General features: G+C 39.2%; 1 protein-coding gene across 18 annotated transcripts in view; it reads left to right on the forward strand.

Annotated features, from left to right (window-relative positions):
* Nucleotides 1-24,350, forward strand: part of TFDP2 (transcription factor Dp-2) — a 200,152-nt gene that overhangs the window by 123,259 nt on the left and 52,543 nt on the right. For 2 of the 18 annotated variants that reach the window (XM_070375133.1, XM_005888767.3), the window contains exon 1: nucleotides 6,950-7,008. The exons of the other annotated variants lie outside the window; for them this stretch is intronic. The gene's annotated coding sequence lies outside the window, so the exon portion shown is untranslated. Of the gene's footprint in view, nucleotides 1-6,949; nucleotides 7,009-24,350 lie in introns of those variants that run through there. 18 annotated transcript variants of the gene reach the window in all.

Genomic DNA, 24,350 nt, shown 5'->3' on the forward strand with positions numbered 1-24,350 from the left:
ACTTTACACTAGATGTACTAACATCTCAGTGTACTCTGAGGACTGAGTGAAGGTAGGTTTTGAAGTAGATTTGAGAGATGGCCATAAAAAAGGTGTACATTTAACTTACAAGAGGTAATTAGTTCTAAATAGACTTTTGTGTGCTTTGCATCAAAATCTGGAGAAGGGAGCCATTGAAGGTGTTTAAGCAGGAATCCATATGATCCAGTTTTTCCAAACTGCTTAAGTTATATCCCAATATAATTATTTATAGTGTTCCCCCTTTAACGCTCAGTGGTTAACCCAGTTTGGGCAATAAATTATGTGGCCAGTCACTTTCTAAAGCAAAGATATAGTAAGAACAAAGGCATGGTTGAGCCATGTAGAATACAAGTAATGAGAAAAAATAAAGAAACCAGCCTCTGGTCGAAGTGAAACAGAGAAGAAATAGTCTTTAAAAACCCAAGAGAGCATAGTTTTAATGGTATTAACGAGGTGAGATTTGTGAGATCAGCAAAGTCAAATTAGCAAGGTTATGGACCATAAGCATACATTAATTTATCAAGGTAGAGCTCCTTGTCTACTCTAGTTTCTTTTGGGCAGCTGGAGGGAAGTCACATTGGTTTGTTTCTTTGAGGATAAGGACTGTGTCTTTCATTTTTATATCCTTAGTGCCTAGCTCAGTAATTGTTATGTAGGAAGGACTTGGTGCATTTTTTAAGAATTGAAATATAATTAATAGTTTGTAAAAAGGTGAGATAGTAGCCATAGATACTACACTTAAAAACAATTAAGTCAAATGAAAAGGAGGATGTTTTTAGTTCGGCAGCAGTTAGAAAGGACAGATCTCTTCATCTTAAACGTTAAGATGAACTCGGTGAAGAGAGAAAATTAAACTTTCTGGAAGGGGAAGGAAGTTTGAAACCTAAAGTTTCTGCTGCTTAGAAAAGAATCTATTGTGAAGTGAACAGTGTGGCCTTATACCCTCCCCACCCCCAACCTCACCTTCCACCAGGCACTGCCCAACCTTTGAAGATTTATGAATACGGTCATTGGAGTCAGAAAATCTAGAGCTAAATCTTGACTTTACCTTTTACTAGATTAGTGGCAAGTCATTCTAGTCTATATTCTATCATTCTATTCTGTATTCTCTTATATTTAAATGTCTCAGATTTAGTTTATTTTTTAATTGAAATTTAATTAAAAGAGACTCTAATTTAGAGTAAAAATTTTTTACTGTCATGCTGACTTTTTTTATTTTTTAAACCCAGAAATTCTTGGCCCTAAGCTAATACTTAAAATGATGTTGACTTTTTTCTTCAAAAAAAAAAGTTGAACAGATAATGTGTGCATGTGTGTGTGCTCAGTCACTTCAGTCATGTCCAACTCTTTGCCACCCCATGGACTGTAGGCTTCCAGGCTTCTCTGTCCATGGGATTTCGCAGGCAGGAATACTGGAGTGGGTAGCCATTCCCTTTTCCAGGGGATTTTCCTGACCCAGGAATGGAACCTATATCTCCTGTATTTCCTGCACTGCAGGCAGATTCTTTACCCCTGAGCCTCTGGGGAAGCCCTGATAATGTATGCACCTGACCAAAATTCAAGTGGTGAAATGGGGCATACTCATCTAGAGATTTTAGTGTCATCTGTGAGATGCCGATCTCTTCCTCATCTCCCCAACTACTACACTTTACAAGATAATGTCCTTCTGGCCACAGTTGATTATCCCAGCACATCATTGCTTTGACAACATTTTGCTAAGACAAGCACCTGACCCCAGTTCAGCCACTGAGTGACTTCCTGGTATGTTAAGGCTCAGGCTGAGAGAAGGTGAATGGATCTGTAAGATATGAACTAGTGATACGTCAGTAGCCATGTTTCCCACCAGCTGGAGAATGCTGATCTATAGTGAAAGAGAATCCTGCTGACGTGAGAGAAAATCAGAGGGAAAAGAAGGGAGTCAGTCAGACACAGTCTTGGCACCCTTAGAGTTCCTAAGACCCTCTGCTTCCTTGACCCTCCTAGTTTGGTTCTGTTACTCTTTCTTGCATTCAGTGAGCAAGTTGAGGCAGTGGGTTTCTTTTCAGGTCAGACTAGCTTGAGAGGAGTTTATCTTGTAATTCAACCAACACCTGAATTTCGATGAAATATTCTGACTCCAATGCTCATGTTTTCTCCCCTGCAGCACATTCTTTCTCTTGGGCTAAAATCTTAGGTCTGAAGTTTCAGTCCTTCCTGACTTGTGGGCTTTCCAGGGGGTGCAGCAGTGAAGTATTGAAGCCTGCCAATGCAGGAGACAGGAGAGACTCAGGTTCAATCCCTGGGTCAGGAAGGACCCCCTGGAGATGGACATGGCAACCCACTCCAATATTCTTGCTTGGAGAATCCCATGGACAGAGGATCCTGGCAGGCTATAGTTCATGGGGTCGCAAAGAGTCAGACATGGCTGAGCACACTCTCTTTCTGCGCCGCCCCCCACCCCACACCACCCCGTCTGTTCTATCTAACTCCTTTGGTTTCTTCCCCTTCCATAGATCCTTCTCCAAGGTACTGGCAAATGCCTCCCTCATCCTGGAAAGCCTTCACCTTGATTCTTTGGGCTTCATTAAATTCAGTTGTGACTAAAGCATGCATAAGGATTTTGGTAGAAGTTTAGAAAAGGTCATAGATTGCGGCTAGATTGAGGAAAATTTAGACAGCAGTCTTAAGTCGTTTGCTATTATTGTATTGCTAGACCAGAGATATTTAATAGAACTTTTTGTGATGATAGAAATGTTCTGTGTCTGCAAGCTGTTGTCCACATGTTGAGGACTTAACATATGTCTAGTGCAACTGGGAAATTGAATTTTTAATTTTATTTAGCTGTAGTCAGTTTAAATAGCCATCCAAAGCTAAGGCTGGGGCCTCCCTGGTGGCTCAGTGGTGAAGAATCTGCCTGCAGTGCAGGAGATCTGGGTTTGTCCCTGGGTCGAGAAGATCCCCTGGAAGAGGGCATGGTAACCTACTCCAGTATCATTGGACACAGCTAAAGCGACTTAGCTCACATGCACACATGAGGCTAAGGCTACCAATGTTGACAATGTAGCTCTAGCCATCAGGAAGTCATCAAAAGATATAGTTTTTATTTATTTTGTTTTTAAATCAGGGAAGTGATGTGTGTTTTATAAAAAAGAAAAGTGTGGAAACAGTGTGGGCCTTTGGATGGTAAGGAAGAGGCGAGAATGGAAAACCACTTTCTACCATGTGCCTGTAACAAGGATGGGGAACGTAGGTAGGTGAGCTGCTTTGGGACCGTAGAGGTGGAGTTCAGAAGTTGCATTGACTTCGCAGGACATGTAGACAGAAATGTCCAATAGGCAACTACAAATAAGAGTTGAGAGCAGAGACTAAGATTAGACGTGTGCATGTTTGTAGTCACGTACGTAAAGGTAATAAAGCCATAGAAATGGGTTATGTCCTCTAAAGAGGGAATGGAAACCTTGGATAAAGGAGCATCAAAGGCAGAGGCTTGGAAAATGTTTACATTTAAAGGGTAGAAAGAGAGAGAAGAGGTGCAAAAGTCAAGTCACTATGTGATGTTCTTAAGGAACCAGCACTTATCCTTGCAAGTCATAGCAGGAACCCTTTGCTTTAGGCGTAGCCCTCATCAGAGAGATTAGACATTTTACTTGAAAACGCGAATAAGTATATCCCTCATGATATGGATCTGGTAGAGAGTTGTAGTAAGCAGGCACGGGGCAAGTAAAAACTGCCACTGTGCTATCATAGTGGCGTTTCTGCCTGTAGAATCACACGTGTACCTGTAAAATATGGTTAATCTTTGGTCAGGTTGCCAATAAACAGAGCAGAGCTTAGTCCAAGTGAATCAGCTCATAACCCTGGGGAAGAGAATGCCTTGAGTCCTTTAATGTTTGCTAGATAATCAATCTGTCCAATCAGTATTATAAATAAATGATGCGTAAGTGTATTTTCTTCTCTCTTTCCCTCGTCTCTCACTTTTTTCCTTTCCTCCCTCTTTTCTCTCACCCTCCCTCCTTCCTTTCTTCCTCCCTGGTTCCTTTCTCCCATGCTATGTGGCTCATAGGATCTTAGTTCCTTGACCAAGACAAGCCCTAATCACTGGCCTGACAGGGAATTGCCTTAAATTGATTTTCCATCTAAGATTAAGGAGAAACTGTTGGAGAGAACCTACAATGGATGCATTTTATTCTGCAAATGGGAAGACTCCTGAGTTTCCCCACAGTGTGTCACAGGCCCATGAAGGTGTACAGAAGGTAGTGCTCAAGCTGCCTTCTTAGAAGGGCTTGGGAGGAGATTAAAGGATAGTGTGAGTGAAGGAAGTTTGGGAGTTGAAAGAAGGCACTGGCAAGGAGGGCAGATAAGGAGAAGACACGTGCAAGAATAGAGGCGGGCTTAAGATCAGAGCTCAGGAGCAGACAGTAGGGGGTAGGTCAGTTGCTGCTTAGCTCGTTGCTGGATACAAAGGAAAGGTGAATGGCAGGGAGAAGCAACGTTGCGCCTGCAGGACCAATGGAATCCTGGAATCCGACTTGGGCTCCATCTTTTTTTTTTTTTTTTAAGATTTATTTATTTATTTTTTGGCTGTGCTGGGTCTTCGTTGCTTTGCAAGGGCTTTCTCTACTTGCGGGGAGTGGATCTACTCTTCGCTGCGTGTGGCCTTTTTATTGCGGTGGCCTCTCTTGTCACGGAGCCTGGGCTGTAGATGCACACGGGCTTCAGTCGTTGTGCTGCTCAGGCTTAGCTGCTCTTAGTTGCGTGTGGGATCTTCCTGGCAAGGGAATGGAACCGGTGTCCCTTGCATTGCAAGGTGGATTCTTAACCCCAGGACCACCAGGGAAGCCCTGGCTCCATGTTATTGTATTGATTGCTTGACCTCAGTCACCACAGCATCTTCCTGACCTCAGGTTACTGTTAATTTATTGTACTAACTATTCCGGACAGAATATTTGAACATGTAAATCACTGTCTAGTCCTAGGGATCCTAGAAGTAGGATCCATGTACCTGAGTACTAGGAAGTTTAATTTCGTTTTGCTTTAAGACTGTAACAGAGTAGGTATGACCTTTTCTAGCCCCAGAATATCCTGGCCTTGGATGACATGGGCTATCACTTTGGGCTGACCTCGTAGGTCAGAGGTATTGTGTTGTTTCTGGTAAGGCAATCAAGAACAGTGAGAAGCAGGGATAGGAAGATTGTTTTCAAATGTGGGTGTATAAACAGAGGTATCCATACTAGATTTTAATACACGAAACTGATTGGGTGCCATGTAATTTTCAAGTTTCTTGTTTTGTTTTGTTTTGTTTTTAATTCAAAATGCCCTGAAAAATGATGGTCTATAAAACCTTAATGTATAGAATTTTAACTGATCCCTTTACTCAAATATTACAGTGACCTCATATTTGTTACTGAAAACAGATTTTAGAATCTGAAAAGCTACAGGCCCTTTGAGGTTGTATTTTTCAGTTTTAAGCTAATAAGTATTTGCAGTTCAATTTAATTTACATTCTGCTGAATCTTTTTGACATATCTCTGTGTGTAAGATGTGGTACATACATAATCCATTTATAAAGAAAAATTTGGCTAAGAAAAAGCTCTGTTGGAGTTTTTTATTCAGTATATGTTTATTTGAGTGTCTTAACAGTCTCTGTCTTAGCCACTGAGGATATACCAATGAAGCAAGCAGAAGATCCTTGCCCTCTGGAGTAAGCTGTACTTTCAAGGGAGAATATTTCACATTAGGTGATAACTAATCAAAGGAAGAAGGGTACCTTAGTCATCCAGGAGTTATATTTTCAGGGACCTGAGATATAAGCAAACGCACTGGAGACAGGGGTTTATTACATTTGACTTTTGTCTGTTGTGTTCCCTGCTGTATCTGAGAGCCCAAAATAGTGCTTGGCTCATATGTCTGTTGATCAGAAGTGTTTATTGTTTTGAATTTGTATAATCAGGGACATGTACTTTAATAAATGATTTTGCACCTAGCTAGTTGAAAAGTTTATCATCTCCTTTACCTTTTTATATTTGTTACCTACTTTTTGTTTCTCTTGGTGTCCTCATGGCCCGATGCAGGAGCACCTTATTAATATTAATAATTAGTCGTATGGTAATCTGATATGGCAAAGGTTAGATTTGGAAAGGAATTTAAGAGGTCATCTTTTGTTCAGCTTCCTGCCTAGGAAAAAACAGTAAGGCAATTAAGTATGTATTTTTAATTAATCATTTAAAAAACTAGGACAACATAATTGGGTTCTCTCTTGGGAAAGTAGTGAAAGGTACTTAACCCTAGATATAAAGGTACTAACCTGAAAAAATTAGAACTTCTAACTGTGTGGGAAAGTGAAAGCACCACTAAGCTGCTCTTTGTTGATATCAGAAATGGGCCTGTCATTCATTTTGGCATTGAAGCATAGCCTCCTATCTCAGGGGGCAGAACCAGGACTTTTTTTTTTCCTCCCAGAGGAGCTGGACAGTTATTACAGGTTGAAAAGGCTGACCAGTTTTTCAAGAGTTTCTCCTTTTTTACCCCCTGCAACTCATGGTGCTTTTGCTCTGCCTTCAAGATGCACTAAAATCTCCTCCTTTGTGAGTGCTTCGGAGCCAGCAAATACCCTGATATGTATAATTCAAAATATGCAGAGTTCATGAGTAAGTTCCATCTTATTTTTTGGCCAGTTAAAATTCAAGTGATTTTTAGAAAAGTGTTAGGATCGAGTTAGGTATTTTGTTGTTTCACCACTTTTATTTTAAGGCTATTTCTGAAAGTCTTTAATATGACTTTGTTTCTTTTTAAGTGTTTTTGTGGCATTAGACAGTACTCCTCTTTTAAAAGCCAGTAACAAAACAATTTTCTTGAGCATCTTTTTAGTTTTACTGAGAAGTATGTTAAATTGAGCGTCTCTGAGCTCGATTGCTCATGTCTGACACAGTCTCAAGTTTCCAGTGAATGGTAACAAAGACTGTAGAGTGTTGTTGGTACTGCAGTGAGAGGCATGCTTCTTTAGACCAGGTAAGAGAGATCATTTTGTTTCTTATTGCTGGGTGCCTTTTTACAGCGTTTATTTTATATTCTTTCAACAGCAGCAATGTTAAATTGATAAATAGCCAGGAGCACGCCGATTTCAAGACGTCCTTGCTTGTTGCAGACAGGAAAACTACAGGGTATGGGGGTTGGGGTGGGCAGCGGGGGAGGGGTAGAGTAAGCTTAGTTCATCACTCAGTTACTTATATAAATCAATTAAAATGTAAAAATAATTCTGGAGCTCCATTTTCTCTGTTCAAGAACCAAAGAAGCAATTAAAGAAACAAATCCTTTTAAAGGTACTTCGTGGTTCTTACTTGTGAATGCAATTCAGAAGGGAGTTTTTAGTTTCATTTCTTTCCAGTGGTTAATAAAATAAGCTTTGCCTCTTACCATACAATTTTTTTTCTCATTTATGAAAACTTTGAAATTGTCAAGAGTAAAATCCGCTTCCTCAGGATCTTTGGAATAAACCTGACACTTAAGAAAAATATTTCAGCTTTTATAGCTGTTTCATTCCCTTTTTTCCTAGTTCATTTTTCTTAAAAGTATTTGTGCTTTGAAAATGTCAGCTGTATTCTAATGAAGCTAAGGCATTGTTTGCTCATAAAGGGGCCGGTGCATTCCACTGCTTTATGGTTTATTACCAGGCACAGTGTGAGAGTGTGGGTGGCACCATTTGGTGTCTGCCTCTTGGAAGGGACTGCCATTATGTTAGCATTGGATTGGCAAGGAAAATACAGCGTGCAAGATCCTATATGAATCTGGATCCTGTGAAGAAAATTTTAGCCGTAAGCAGTCCTGCCTAAGCCCAGAATGTGTGACAGCTTGATCTCTTCAAGTGTTGTCCTGAAGCCTGCTTTTCAGTTACAATGAGTATTCCCCTAGTCACATCTCTGGTTTTGTGGTGTATGTAACATTTACTTGTTCTATGAACTTCAGTAAAGTGAATGTTTCTAGATAAACTAAGACATTTTAAATGGACACGGTACACTTTTCAATAATATGTTTACTTTAAAAAAAAGTTTGAAGGAACTTAGTGTTAGGGGGTGGCGGGTGGAGAGGGAGAGGAGGTCAGGCAAAGGCTTTCTTTCAGTTTGGAAAGCCCTGATGAAGAAAAAAAGCAACAGATGTTTCTTCTGTTACAATTGAGGTTGTTTCATTCAAAATTCACAGTAGCTGGAATGGGGAGGGGCGGTCATAAATCTGACTTAATTAGTGAATAAAGAAAAAATAGTCATTTAAAATTTATTCTTTTATATTGAGGATTTGAGAAACAGTATAGAGTAACATATTCCAAGTAACATACTTTTTTGAAGAGGTGTTTTGTTTTTTTTTAATTAAAAATAATTTATGTGTCATTAATGGAGATGTGAGAAAGTTAGTGATAGAGGAAATGATCATTAAACCATGTATAACATTATGGAAAAAACTAAGCCACTATAAAGTATATAAGGAATACTTAGGTGGCACAAGTTTGCACAGTAGATATTAAGGCTCAAAATGAAATTGAAGCACGAAACATCGTTTACATTTAGTGAGAGATTATTTTATCTTCTGTGAGAAGCATGAGACTTAGTCCTAAAGATCTTTGAATAAGAAATGTGGGAGAAATATTTTGAGTTTAATTGAAATGATGTGTTGTAGTTTCCCTCTTTAAAAAAAAAAAGATAGTAAACTTAGAGCAAGTAAGCGTGTGGAAAGAGGAGAATGTTTATCTGCTGTAAAGGGTAAGAAGGAAGAAAAGCTTGGAAGCGATATGCATGAAATGAAAGCATTCAAAAAATGGCTTTTCACTTGAAGTTCATAATGAGTAAAGCAAAAATGTTTCCTTTTACAAGTAACACATAGAGAAGCTCTTTGCTCCCATATAGTATGTGTTTATATATATTACGATTTTATGCATCTCTTAAAGTTAGCTCTTAGGAAACCAGTGCTGAGCACCAGATATTTCTGATTAGGCACTTACTAAAATGTAGCCCCCACCCTGCACCATGAAGTTAGTAATATATGCTGGCCAGAAAATTCTTTGAACCGTAGTTCCACATTTGCATATGGAGCAAATGTTAAACGGTTTTCTAAATCTTTAGCTGGTCTAAGGAGAGGACTGAGAAAGATAGCAACGTTAAAGGAGATTATTAAAAATTTCTCTTGCTCCTTGCTACGATCTCTGGGCTTCCCAGAAGATTTTCTTTGCTTCACGTATTGACAACAGAATTCAGAGATTTTGAAACTTTTCAGACCATTTTTGAATTAAGATTAAGGGTTTAAGGAATAGCAGTATGAAGCGGTTGAATTGTTTTTCTCTAAGATAACTAACTTACAGGAGCTTAAAATGGATTTACCAAGTTATAGGTTTGATTAGAATAAGAATCTTTATCATTTTGACCAAAGAATGTATATAGTGTTAATGGACTAGAGAGCCCTAAAAAATAAAAAAGGTGACTTCACATATGATACATAACTTTGACAGCATCATGGATTATAGTTATCAAAAATATGTTACTTACGATTATAAATGTAGGTATGACAGTACATTACCACACCAGCAACAGCAGTGCAGAAGTCATTGAGACTGTTAAGCCTTCAATTTAAGAATAGCATACTGAATGAAGACTTCTGGAGTGAAATACCTGTGGTTCCTGCCTTATATGTAAACTCTTAAGCAAAAACTGAGGTCTGGGGGGTGTGAACCTTTCCTATTCATTTCTCTCCAATTCCAAAGACCCAGAGAATGTCTGATTTAGATGTTCTCTCGGCTTTACCTATTTTTATGCCATTAGAAACCATTCATGGTGGCCTAGAAATCTCTCATCTCTGGTGTGCAAGTCATAGGGAAGATTTGCCGGATGCCTATGTTTTCCTTTTTACATTGTTGTTAAGGAGCAGGTACCAGTGCTGTGCTTTAAGTGTATTATGAGCTAACTCTGTTTTGCAAGTGGCTACAGGAACCTGTGGTGTAATAACATTCTTTCTTTCTACCAAGTGTTAAGCAACCAGTTTTCAAGTGAACTTTTGGTTCTTGACTCTGAAGCTGGAGACCATGAGCAGGGGGCTTTGCTTTTGGCACTTGGCTTTCTCTTGCACAGTCTGGTAGCTCTCTTGGCAATTTCTCTCACAGAGAAATGAAGAGACTTCTAACTGAGCACTTACTGTGTGCCAAGTGGACCCAGTAGAACTTATTTTTTAAAAGTTTGCAGAATCTTTTCATGGGTAAGATTTTAATACAAAAGAGTTTGTTGATACTGATATCTGAGATTTTGTGCTCTTGACAGTATGGTTTAAATGTAGCTTCAGTGATAGCTCTCAAGTGGAAGACAGTATTGAAATAAGAGTACCGATAACGGTGCAGTGTTAACAGCGTGGCATATGGAATACAATAATCCCGGTTTTTATTTGCCAAGGAAAAGAACTGCTTTGAAATTCTAATTCATGGATGGTCTTTGGTCTTTTTGAGTTTGTTTCCTAAAGTTTTAAATTTGTTTTAAGAATGCAACTTTTAAACTGAATCTGTCTGTAGCCTTTGGCACCTTTTGTAAATATTAGAAAAAGAGCTTCTCTTGAAAGTGTTAGTCGCTCAGTTGTGTCTGACTCCTTATGACTGCATGGACTATAGCTCCCTAGGCTCCTGTGTCCATGGAATTCTCCAGGCAAGAATACTGGAGTGAGTAGCCATTCCCTTCTCCAGGGGATCTTCTTGACCCATGGATCAAACCCAGGTCTCCTGCAGGCAGATTCTTTACTATCTGAGTGATTTCTTTGTAACAGGGTCTGGGGCAAGTTAGCATCTCAGAGGGGTTATGGGCTTCTTCGTGAGAGTGATTTCCAATTAAGTGCCCTTGGGTATTCTGATGCTCATCGGGCCTGATCTTGTGGTTGCACCCAGCTGTGTTGATCTACTCCAGCCATTCAGTGACTGTTGGTCCAAGATAAAATATGCTGCTTTCCGCTCACTCTCTTTTCTAGACAACAGACAGCGTCTCTGTGCCATCTGGTGGGTCTGTTGGCTCTGGTGAGGTGCTAAAAGTAGTGGCTGAAAATAGGCTAAACGCTGAAAAGATATAACATGTAAGCACAAGAGACAATAAATAATTAATGATAAATAAGGGTCACTTAGCCCTTTCTCTTTTTAAGACAAAAGTGGAGATAAGTGGAGTAGAAAGAGTCTACTTAGACATCACTGCTTCCTGAATTTGAGCACAGAGAAAAAGGGTCCTTGTAGCAGTTTGTCCCAGTCTTGCTTGATCCTCAGAATCATCTGAGGCACTTACTTATTTAAAATACTCATTGCCACCTGGTTTTTGATTCTTTAGGTGTCTAGTGGAGCCCAGAAATGTATTTTGATGAAGAGGGATACTACCCTCTCCCACTATAGTCATCCTCTTTGCGTCCTATGACCAGGCACATGGGAAGAATTACTGGGAAGGCTTGGAAGAACCAAATCGTTTGAGGCCATATGGTAAACTTAATTATTAATCAGAAGATAATGTGTTCAACACTTGGAAATCCTAATTAAGGAGGTGGAAGTGGAAATCAAGAATTAAAAGTTGTCCTTGTCTCAGCAAGGTAAACAGAAAAAGGACAAAGGGACATATTTTAACTAAAAATAAAGAAACCATTGAAAAACAATAGGATCCAGCCTCTAGAAGAGCTGAATGTTTTTGGATGGACATTGAAAAGGAAAAGTCCTACAAAAGAAACCCAGAGTAAATGGACTATATGATTTCTAAGATCTTTTAGCTTTGACATTTGATGAACTAAACGAAAACAATGATAACGTTCCTGATACCAGAGCTTGAATTAGCAGTTCATTTAAGAAATTAGTAGGCCCTCTTTAAATTCTGACATGTGAGGAGAAGGAGAAAGAAATGTTTTTCTCCTTTCAGATTGAAGAATCCAGGGTATTTATGGTTATGGATACCAGAGAAAGGGAGAGCTAGCTAAGGGTTTTAAAAGGTGTCCTCCAAGTAAAAATGCTTATCAAAGCCAAGAGAAAAGACTGGACCCTCCAGGCAAGGAAGGACTGACAGAGAAGATTTATTGGCCCATTGGGAGTATGCCCTGAGGGCTGTAGAGTTGGGTTTTTTCGGGGGGTGGGGGGTTACGGTCACTTCAAGGATCCTCTCTGGTTCCTTGGAAAGAGTCGGGTTAGGTGGTCCTTTGGTGGGTAATCCTAGAAGTCTTGTTTTCTGACAGCTGCAAAAACACTCCGACTCTGGCTTCCATGCCTGTGATATATAGGAATGTGCATTTCACTTCTTCTGTCTTCATTTATGCTGTAAGGATGCTTGATTTCCATTTTGGAACCACATACACTAAAGGTCATTTTAACCATAACTTTGGAGATCTTATGAACTTTTCTATTTCTCAGCCTTACCAATTACAGTGATAACCATGGTCACCCGTGTTACAAAGTGTAGTGATGGTGTTGGATTTAATCTTAGCAACTTTGGTTAACATGATTGAGTACAGATGCAACAGTATAGAACACAGCAGTGTTATGGGGTACATACAGGTAATGCCCAGTATGTAGCTAAACCATAAATAGAAAGAAAACTTTAAAAAAAAGACTTAACAAATGAAGTCAGGGTGACTTCTGGTTTATACAGTCACCAATCCCGACATGCATCTTATACATCAGATCAGATCAGATCTTTACAGATTTGCTATTTCCCCTGTCTTTACAAACTAATGTGTGCCTGCTTTATGAAGATGGTGCTGTTGATCTGTGGGGCCTGAGTTATTTTTCAAATAAAGGTGATAAATATCCCCTGAGCCATCATATTGTTCTCCCTACCCGACTCTCTCTTCAGTGACATGTCATTTGCTAGATGACTGGCTAGAATTAGAAATACAGTCTGAAGACTGTGGGCTCTTCCCTTTTTGCAGAATGAATGGACCTCTTCCAGAATTGACCTCTTCCTGTATTTGAAACTGATCTATAGTCCTTTAAAACTGTTACTAACAAATAATTAAAGGGTAGTATGGGAAGGAGGGAAACGCTTGACACTTTCTGAATCTCCTTATTCTCTGTTGGAAATGTTAATCATGAACAAAGCAAAGCATGTGATGCTGTCACATAAAGAGGCACATCAGTGGAGCACATAGACAATCAATAAGGTAGACTTAGTAGTACGACTGAAGGTAGTCAGTAGGGTAGACTTCATGTAGCGTGGGGAGGGGAGTAGAGTTCTCATTAGACGGTCGCCATCTACCACTGGTAGCCTGAAGTAGCCATCTAGGGGGCAAAATTGGGTCATTCATTTCTCACGTTAAATAAATTCCAGATGGTCAAGAATATAAAACTTAAATGAAGGTATCAGTGTAGAAAACATGGGGGATGTTTAATACAGTCTTGAGTATGTAATGAATGACAATTAAGTTCAAGAATAGCATATCTAACTGGAAATACCAAACTTGTGCGTGCTAAGTCACTTCAGTCTTGTCTGACTTTCTTGTGACCCTGTGGACTGTAGCCCGCCAGGCTCCTCTGTCCATGGGATTTTCCAGGCAAGAATGCTGGAGTGGGTTGCCATGCCCTCCTTCAGGAGATCTTCCTGACTCAGAGATTTAACCTGCATCTCTTATGTGTTCACAGACCTTTTTAATATGACATTAAAGTCATAAAAGGAAAGAAGTATAAGATTGACAACATTCTTTTCAAATGTGAAGAGAAAATCATATATAAAAGCCAAAGACAAGTGTCAAATTGGGAAAAATATGTTCACCAGCTATAACAAAGAATATTCTTACCCTTTCAGTATTTAAAGAGAGTCCACCAGTGAATCACCAATAGCCAGTAGGAAGATGGTCCTAATTCTCAGGAAGGAAAATTTAGATGACTTTTAAACAAAGCATATTAGCCTATTCATAATAATAAAACCAAAATAAAATCAAAGTGAGATGCTATTTTTAACCTAAAGATTGACAGAAATAAAGTTTGATAAAACACTGAGTTGGTAAGGTTATGTGGAAATGGATACATTCACACATTTCTGAACAGAGGATGAATTTGTACAGATATTTGGTACAACTGATGTGTGTAAAGATATATGTAGTCATTGCAGCATTAGTTGTAGTAATAAAAAGATTTTACTATTAATGTTTGTAACACTAAAAGCCTTCCATTATTAAGGGATGCAAGCTGCTAGAGCTATAAAAAGAAATATTATAGCTAACAAAGTAAATGTTGAAGCAAAATTACATATGAATGTAAATAGGTAGGGAAAGACATCTAAAATAGATACAGTATTGTTAAGTGGTAAAAAAGCAATGTGCAAACTGATTTTTTTTGACCATATGTGTAAGGGAAAAAGGGTATATGTATGCATATATGTTAGTATATGCCTTGAGTATTTCTGAAAGGTTATATAGAAACTGGCATCGTAGCTGTCACTAGGGAAGGGGGGAATGGTTAGGTTGTGGTTGGTGATGGGAGGAGATTTAGTTTTCATTGAATATGCCTATCTCCTGAATTTGTATCACATGCTTCCATGCAGACATTCATGTATTCGTGCATTCATTCATTCATCTGACATATATTTTTATTGGAGTATAGTCACTTTACAATGTTGTGGTGGTTTTCGCTTACTGTGCAGCAAAGTGAATCGGCTCTAAGTATACATATATGTCCTCTTTCTTGGATTTCCTTCACGTTGAGGTCATCGTGGAGCAGTGAGTGGAGTCCCCTGTGCTTACAGTGTGTTCTCAGTGTGTGTGGTTTGTCATTTGTGTCCGACTCTCTTGTGAATGTGTAGACCTGTAGCCCGCTAGGCTCCTCTGTCCATGCCAGGATTTTTCTCCGGCAAAATACTGCAGTGGGTTGCCATTTCCTCCTCCAGGGATCTTCCCGACCCTGGGATCGAACCTGCATCTCCTGTATTTCCTGCATTGACAGGTGGATTGTTTACCACTGAGCCACATTAGTTATCTGTTTTATACATCGTATCAATAGTGTGTATATGTCAATTCCAATCTCTCCATTAATCCCACACCCACCCTTCCTCCCTTGGTGTCCATACATTTCATTTGTTCTCTACATCTGTGTCTCTGATGGTCTATACCAATTTGTTCAGATTCCACATATATACATTAATATATACTTGTTTTTCTGACTTCACCCTGTATGACAGTGTTTAGGAGAAGGCAGTGGCACCCCCCTCCAGTACTCTTGCCTGGAAAATCCCATGGACGGAGGAGCCTGGAAGGCTGCACTCCATGGGGTTGCTAAGAGTCGAACACGACTGAGCAGCTTCACTTTCACTTTTCACTTTCATGCATCAGAGAAGAAAATGGCAACCCACTCCAGTGTTCTTGCCTGGAGAATCCCAGGGACGGCAGAGCCTGGTGGGCTGCCGTCTATGGGGTTGCACAGAGTAGGACACGACTGAAGTGACTTAGCAGCAGCAGTATTCCGTTGTATTTACCTGTGTGTGTGTGTGTGTGTGTGTGTAAATATATATGCATACATACACCACATCTTCTTTATCCATTCCTCTTTTGATGGACATTTAGGTTGTTCCCCTGTCCTGGCTATTGTAAATAGTGCTACAGTGAACATTAGGGTGCATGTGTCTCTGTGACAGATGTGTCATGTGTGCTGTGGGCAGATAATGATCATACAAGCAAGTAAATGTGCAGTACAGTCAAACAGAGAAGTACTGTGGTGAAAAATCATGGTGAATCAAGAAGTGCTGACATGGGGTAGTCAGGCATTTCTGATGCACTGACAACCGAGCAGAGTCTGGAAGGAAACTGGGGAATAAGGCACATAGATAGATATCTAGGGGAAGGAAGTTATCAACAGAGGGAACTTGAGAGACAAAGGCCATGAGGGAGAACATTGCTGGACGTGGTTTGAGGAGCAGCGCACAGTCCGGGGTGAATGCAGTACAACCAAGGGAGGGATAGGGGAGAGATCTGACAGCTGGTGATATGAGAAAGGAGGGGTCGAGTGACCTTGTTAACCATCTTAAGGACTTATGCGAACTGAGATGCAAAGTCAACGGAAGAGTTTGGAAGGGAATTACTCCACAAAACAGGATCACTCGGCTGTGTGATGACAGTAGGACGACCTAAGTCACATAATTTTAAATTTTCTAGTAGCCAGGTTAAAATGGTGAAAAGAAACAGATAAACTTAATCTGAATGATAAATTTTATTTACCCCAATATCCAGAACGTTTATCATTGAACATGAAGTCAACATAATTAGATTTTAGTGAGATGGATTTTGGTTACTTAGCCTTCAAAATCTGTTACCTTACACTTAAAGCACGTTTCAGTTTAGATGTTAAAGTTTCAACAATTGGGCTGAAATGCAGTACTACCAAAATAGTCATGCTGTTTTTTAATGGAAAAATATTTTCTACTGCTTCAGTTTGTAAATTTGAGTTAATTAAAATTTTAAAAGTTTAGGAATTTACAGAGGGAAATGGCAACTCACTCCAGTATTCTTACCTGGGAAATCCTGCACACTGGATTTCCCAGGCATGAGGAGCCTGGCAGGCTACAGTCCATGGAGTCACAAAGAGTTGCAAAGGGTATTAACGATGCTAAGACAGGACTTAGCGACTAAGCAACAACCACAAAAGTCTAGAAATTAGGTCCTCAGTCGTGCTAGCTACATTTCAAGTGCTTTATAGCTTCTGTCTAATGACTACTGTATTGGAAAGCTTGGGAGTAGAGTTGTGGGGTTAGGTGGGCCTAATGCAGGACAGGTGGATGAATCAGGAACACATTACAATAATTCAAGATAGAAATGGTCACTTGGGTCAGAGTGGTAGCAGCAGAGTGCATGAAAAATGTTTGTATTCAAGATACATTTTATTTTGTTTCATTTATTTTTTAAACTGTGAGTTTATTGAAGGCTTGATATTATTAATTATTTGTTTGCCTGAGCTGGGTCTTCATTGCAGCATGACATGTGGGATCTTTAGTTACAGCTCTTAGTTGTGGCACGTGGGATCTGTTCCCTGACCAGGGATTGAACCCAGGGCCCCTGCATTGGGAGTGCAGTTTTAGCTACTGGACCACCAAGGAAGTCCCACATTTATTTTATTTTTTGTAAATATTAAATCGTTTTTATTGTGGGTATGGATACAGATGTATAGCAAAGAACTAAATGAAAATTCAAAATAAGGACCACCATCATAAATATAAACCAGCAATATTCTAACACAACCTCTTTGTACATAGATTGGGTTTTTTTAATTACATTTTTTTGTACATTTTGTTACATTTTTCATTGTCCATCTGCTTTTTTGTTGGTATCTGTAGTTTTATAAGACACTGGCTATATTTCTCATGTTGAACAATACTTCCTTGAGCCTATCTTACACCCAATAATTTGTGCTTCCCAATCCCCGACCTCTATATTGTCTGTCCCCCCTAACTGGTAACCACAACTTGGTTCTCTAGTCAGAGTACATTTTAAAGATAGGGCCAGTAGGATTTATTAATGGATTGTATGTAGGATATAAGAGAATGTCAATAGTGATCTCTTTTGGTCTATGAAGAGTTGAAGAATGGCGTTGACATTTACTGTGATGAAGAGAGAGATGGGAGGAGTATTCTGTGTGGGCTGGGGAACGGTCAGAGATTTGGAGTATAAAGAGTTCAGTTTCAAGTATGTTAAGTTTGAGGTAACAATTAATCATCAAAATGGAGATAGGCAAAAGGACAGTTGGATACATGAGTCTGACAGGAGCTGTCATACCATCTCGAGGAAGAGTTGACAGAGGAGTCAGAGGACTTAATACAAAGGGCTCTCGGTTGTTTCTAGAGGAGGATCCAGCAACCACGAATGAGGAGAAGCCAGTGGTTCGGAGGAGAACCAAGAGAGAATGGAGGTTTGGATGCCAAGTGGAGAGTGTTTGAGAGGAAGGTGTGATTTTGAAAGTATCAGATATGGCTGGTAGATTAAGGTTAAGTTGAAAACAGAATTGGCCATTGGATTTAGCAACATGGAGATGTTCTTGGTAAGAGCTAGTTCAGTGAAGTTGGGGAGCGGGCATGGGAGTGGGTTAAAGAAAACAGACTGGAGAAGTAGAGAGAGCAGATGTTGACAGATTTGGTGAGTTTTGTTGTGAAGGGCAACAGAAATGAATTGGTAGCTGGAGAGCTGTGTACATAGTTAAGGAAACTTAACTATGTTTTTGTGTTCTGTTTTTAAGATGAAAGAAAAAAATGTGTGTATATAGGCTGATAAGAGTGATACAGCAGAAGGGGATAGATTGTGATGATGCAAGAGGTTTTCCAAAGAGAGAGTAGCCGGAAGAATGTAGTTTAGACAAATCCATGAACTACCTGTTTAAAAAATAAATTTGTAAAGTAGGTAACAGGAGAGGACAAGCAAGAGGATTGTTTAATCTGTAATTAGCTTCTTAGCAATAAGTAAATAAATTGCATAGGGCACTTTTTTCCGATTTTACAAAATTAAGATGCAATTTACATGCAGTAGAATGAACCCTTTTTAGCCTAGAGTTCTACGAGTTTGACAAACACATATATATACCACCACATTTTTAACTTTTCTTTACGGCTGTAGGTTTAGCTTGTCCTGTGAAGTTTGGACCCTGTACGTATAGGATGTTAACAATTTCTGATTTGAGATATTTATAAACCCATAAAATAAGCATATTTGTTCCTATAATAAGTTACTAATATGGTTCTTCTAGGAGGATGTGATAGGCTTGGATGGAGGTTTTCCCCAAAGTTAGTTCAAGGCCAAAAATTTTTCCCCCAGAAGATAAAATATTACTTGTACTGACATCATACATGCTTAGTCACTTCAGTCATGTCTGACTCTCTGCAACCCCATGGACTGTAGCCCACCAGGCTCCTCTGTCCATGGGGATTCTCTAGGCAAGAATACCGGAGTGGGTTGCCATGCCCGTCTCCAGGGGAATCTTCCTGACCCATGCCTCTTATATCTCCTGCATTGGCAGGAGGGTTCTTTACCACTAGCACCATCTGGGAAGTCCACTGACATCATAACAAGCCACAATTATTTGAATTTTTCATTTTAATTGGACATATTGAAGGTGATTAACTAGAACTAGAACTGTGCCCTGCACCTGCCCCCCACCCCCACCCCCACCCCCCCCCCAGCCCAAGTGAAAGAACTCTTTGGTGTCTGGACAATTCTAATGAAAAACAGAATGATTCCAGTTATTCAAGAAATCAAGATAAAATTTGAGGCAAAATTTTGTGCCTCTGTCAAGATTTGGCATAAGTTTTAGCTCTTTTTCGAGCCCCTTTCCTAGGTGATTGATCTCATTTTAGTTAATTCGGGAAATTGCCAGGATCAAAATCCAGGCAGGTCTTTAAATTTTTGTTTTTAATAAATACATCATGTGCTAGACATTGGCTTCTGGACAGTGTCAGGACCCTGTTGCTAGGCAGCTGTGAATTAAGGCCAAGTACTTATGAAAAATTATTTAGACTTGGTTTGGTTTACTTCTAATGGAGCTGACATTTCAGGAGGCTGGATGTTTGTAACCTATTTAAATGTCTTTTTGAATCCAAAAAATTATATTTCTGCTGCTGAGCCTAGTTGATTTTATGAAAGTAAATTATGTCTAAACACATTTCTTTTATTTCTAGATACTACAATTGTGAAATCCCAGTAGAGTCTCTTTAACTGCTCCTTAGCAGTTAAAAGTTAAGTTAAAGTTAAGAGACAAATTTCATTTTTACCAATTATCAAACAGAGATGCTTCATTTATAGATCTTACCTTGTATGAACAGTGCTGGCTGACAAGTGCATACATGTTCAGAAAACTTAATAAAGTATAAAACAAAGGAAAACATTTTTCCCTACTACTCACCCAGAGGTAACCTCTATTAAGTTTGTTATCTTGCCAGACTCTTTCTGCATCTGTAAACTTACATGTATATGTAGGTTTTTTTTTTTTTTTTTTTTTTCAATTGAAGGATAATTGCTTTACAGAATTTTGTATTCTGTCAAACCTCACCATGAATCAACCATACATGGATTGATGGATGTATACATACATCCCCTTCCCTTTGAAGCTCCCTCCCATCTCCCTCCCCATCCTACCCCTCTAGGTTGATACAGAGCCCCTGATTTGGGTTTCCTGAGACATACAGCAAATTCCCGTTGGCTATCCAATTTACATATGATAATGTAAGTTTCCGTGTTTCTCTTTCCATACATCTCACCCTCTCCTCCCCTCTCCCCTTGTCCATAAGTCTGTTTTCTGTGTCTGTTTCTCCATTGCTGCCCTGTAAATAAATTCTTCAGTACCATTTTTCTAGATTCCGTATATATGCATTAGACTATGATATTTATCTTTCTCTTTCTGACTTACTTCACTCTGTATAATAGACTCTAAGTTCACCCACCTCATCAGAACTGACTCAAATGTGTTCCTTTTTATGGCTGAGTAATATTCTATTGTGTATACGTACCACTAATTCTTTATCCATTCATCTGTCGATGGACATCTAGGTTGCTTCCATGTTCTAGCTATTGTAAATAGTGCTGCAGTGAACAATGAGATACATGTGTCTTTTTCAATTTTGGTTTCCTCAGGGTATATGCCTAGGCGTGGATTGCTAGGTCATATGGTGGTTTTAGTCCTAGTTTCCTAAGGAATCTCCGTACCGTCTTCCGTAGTGGCTGCATCAATTTACATTCCCACCAACAGTGCGAGAGCATGCCTTTTTCTCCACACCCTCTCCAGCATTTATTGTTTGTAGACTTTTTGATGATGGCATATGGCTGGTATGAGGTAATAATATCTCACTGGAGTTTTGATTTGCATTTCTCTAATAATGAGTGATGTTGAGCATCTTTTCATGTGTTTGTTAGCCATCTGTATGTCTTCTTTGGAGAAATGTCTGTTTAGGTCTTTTCCCCATTTTTGGATTGGGTTGTTTGTTTTTCTGGTGTTGCATTGTATGATCTACTTGTATATTTTGGAAATTTATCCTTTGTCCATTGTTTCATTTGCTATTGTTTTGTCCCATTCTGAGGGTTGTCTTTTCACCTTGCTTATAGTTTCCTTTGCTGTGCAAAAGCTTTTAGGTTTAATCAGATCCCACTTGTTTACTTCTGTTTTTATTTCTGTTACTCTAGGAGGTAGATTGTGGAGGATCTTGCTTTGATTTATGTCATCAAGTGTTCTGCCTATGTTTTCCTCTAAGAGTTTTGTAGTTTCTGGTCTTACATTTAGGTGTTTACTCCATTTTGAGTTTATTGGCTCAGAGGGTAAAGTGTCTGGCTTACAATCTGGGAGACCTGGGTTCAGTCCCTGGGTTGGGAAGATCCTTTGGAGAAGGAAATGGCAACCCTCTCCAGTACTCTTGCCTGGAAAATCCCATGGACAGAGGAGCGTTGTGGGCTACAGTCCACTGGGTCGCAAAAGTTGGACACGACTGAGCGACTTCATTCATTTCATGGTGTTAGGAAGTGTTCTAATTTGATTCTTTTGCATGTAACTGTCCAGTTTTCCCAGCACCATTTATTGAAGAGGCTGTTTTTGCCCCATTGTATATTCTTGCCTCCTTTGTCAAAAATAAGGTTACCCATAGGTGCATAGGTTTATTTCTGGGCTTTCTATCTTATTCTATTGGTCTATATTTCTGTTTTTATACCAGTTATCATACCATCTTGATGACTGTAGCTTTGTAGTATAATCTGAAGTCAGAAAGTGTGATTCCTCCAGCTCCATTCTTCTTTCTCAAGACTGCTTTGGCTATTTGGGGTCTTTTGTGTTTCCATATGAATTGTGAAAATTTTTTTTTAGTTCTGTGAAAAATGCCATTGGTAATTTGACAGGGATAGCATTGAATCCACAGATTGCTGATATATATATTATATGTATATGTTGATATATATAATCCATAATTATTGATATATATGTTGTTGTTGTCATTTCTTAATTGGGGTTTGATTTGTAGATTTTTTTCTTGTGTTTCTTGACTGTATAAGTCCCTTTAACATTTGTTTTAAAGCTGGTTTGGTGGTATTGAATTCTCTTAACTTTTACTTGTCTGAAAAGCTTTTGATTTCTCCATCAATTTTGAATGAGATCCTTGCCAGGTAGAGTAATCTTGGTTGTAGATTTTTCCCTTTCAGTACTTTAAATATATCCTGCCATTCCCTTCTGGCCTGCGGAGTTTCTGCTGAAAGATCAGCTGTTAAATGTATGGGGTTTCCCCTGTATGTTACTTTTTGCTTTTCCCTTGCTGCTTTTTAATATTCTTTCTTTGTGTTTAATCTTTGTTAGTTTGATTAGTATGTGTCTTGGCATGTTTCTCCTTGGGTTTATTCTGTATGGGACTCTTTGTACCTCTTGGACTTGATTGACTATTTCCTTTTCCATGTTGGGGAAATTTTCAACTATAATCTGAGCACATATAATCTCATACCCTTTCTTTTTCTCTCTTCTTCTGGGACCCCTATAATTCGAATGTTGGTGTGTTTGCTATTGTCCCAGAGGTCTCTGAGACTGTCCTCAGCTCTTTTCATTCGTTTTACTTTATTCTGCTCTTCAGAAGTTATTTCCACCATTTTATCTTCCATATCACTGGTTCGTTCTTCTGCTTCTGATATTCTGCTATTGATTCTTCCTATTTTTAATTTCAGTTAATTGTGTTGTTTGTATGTTTATTCTTTAATTCTTCTAGGTCTTTGTTAATTGATTTTTGCATTTTCTCCATCGTGCTTTCAAGGTTTTTTATTATCTGTACCATCATTATCCTGAATTCTTTTTCAGGTAGTTTGCCTATTTCCTCTTCATTTGTTTGGATTTCTGTGTTTCTGATTTGTTCCTTCATTTGTGCAGTATTTCTCTACCTTTTCGTTATTATTTTTTTAACTTACTGTGTTTGAGGTCTCCTTTCCCTAGGCTTCAAGGTTGAATTCTTCCTTCCTTTTGTTTTCTGCCCCTCTAAGATTGGTGCAGTGGTTTGTGTAGGCTTCATATACGGTAAGATTTATGCTAAGTTTTGTTTGTTTGTTCTTCCTCTGATGGGCAGGGCTGAGTGCGGTGGTCATCCTGTCTGCGGATGCTCGGGTTTGCTGTTTTGTTTTGTTTGTTGTTTGGATGCACAGTGTGCTACTGGTGGTTGGGTGATACCAGGTCTTTTATTCAAGTGGTTTCCTTTGTAGGAGTTCTCACTATCTGATACTCCCTAGGGTTAGTTCTCTGGTAGTCTAGGATCTTAGAGTCAGTGCTCCCACTCCGAAGGCTCATGGCTTGATCTCTGGTTGGGAACGAAGATTCCACAAGTGGTTTGTTATGGCATTCAGTTCAGTCACTCAGTTGTGACTGACTCTTTGCGACCCCATGAAATGCAGCACGCCAGGCCTCCCTGTCCATCACCAACTCCTGGAGTCCACCCAAACCCATGTCCATTGAGTCGGTGATGCCATCCAACCATCTCATCCTCTGTTGTCCCCCTTTCCTCCTGCCCTCAATCTTTCCCAGCATCAGGGTCTTTTCCAGTGAGTCAGCCCTTTGCATCAGGTGGCCAAAGTATTGGAGTTTCAGCTTCAGCATCAGTCTTTCCAGTGAACACTCAGGACTGATCTCCTTTAGGATGGACTGGTTGGATCACCTTGCAGTCCAAGGGATTCTCAAGAGTCTTCTCCAACACCACAGTTCAAAAGCATGAATTCTTTCACTTAAATTTTCTAAATTCTGTAATCTGCCCTTTCTCCATTCATTTGAAATGCTACTTTTACCACATACAAAATTTCCACATATAAATGAAACAAATTTGGGACTTCAGTTTCTGTTTTGTCAGTTTTTTTGTCTGTATCTTAGCCAGTGTCACATGAATGCAATCCCTTTAGCTATCTAATAATTGTGAAATCTGGGGGTCTAAAGTTCCTCTCTTTCCCCATTATTCCTTTTCCCCCCCCCCCCAAAATTTCTCGGATGTTCTCTGTCTTTACTTTTCCAGATACTTTAGAATCAAATTTATTTGTTTCCTGCTAAATTCTTTGATATGAACTGGCATAACAGATCTGGCTTTAATGATATTTTTCTTTTTGTTTTCGACCTAAGTTTTATATTCTTAATTTTCCTTTACTGGTAAGTTTCAAATTGAGATCAATTTATTCCCTAACCTTCATCATCTTTTTTTTGATATGTTTCTTCTTCACTGTTATTTGCAAATTTTTGACTTTTGCTCCTCACACAGTGTATCAGAGATGATCTCATCTTAAACATTCAGCAGCCCTAAGACTATTAAAAAAAAGAAAAGTCATCTGAGAGTCAGACGATTTCAGGGCTGGATTCATCTTTATATGGATTTGTAATGTGTCCCCCTCCTGCCCAGGACTGAGTGCATGGC

The sequence above is a fragment of the Bos mutus genome, chromosome 1 (assembly GCF_027580195.1).
Source record: "Bos mutus isolate GX-2022 chromosome 1, NWIPB_WYAK_1.1, whole genome shotgun sequence".
NCBI lineage: Eukaryota > Metazoa > Chordata > Mammalia > Artiodactyla > Bovidae > Bos > Bos mutus.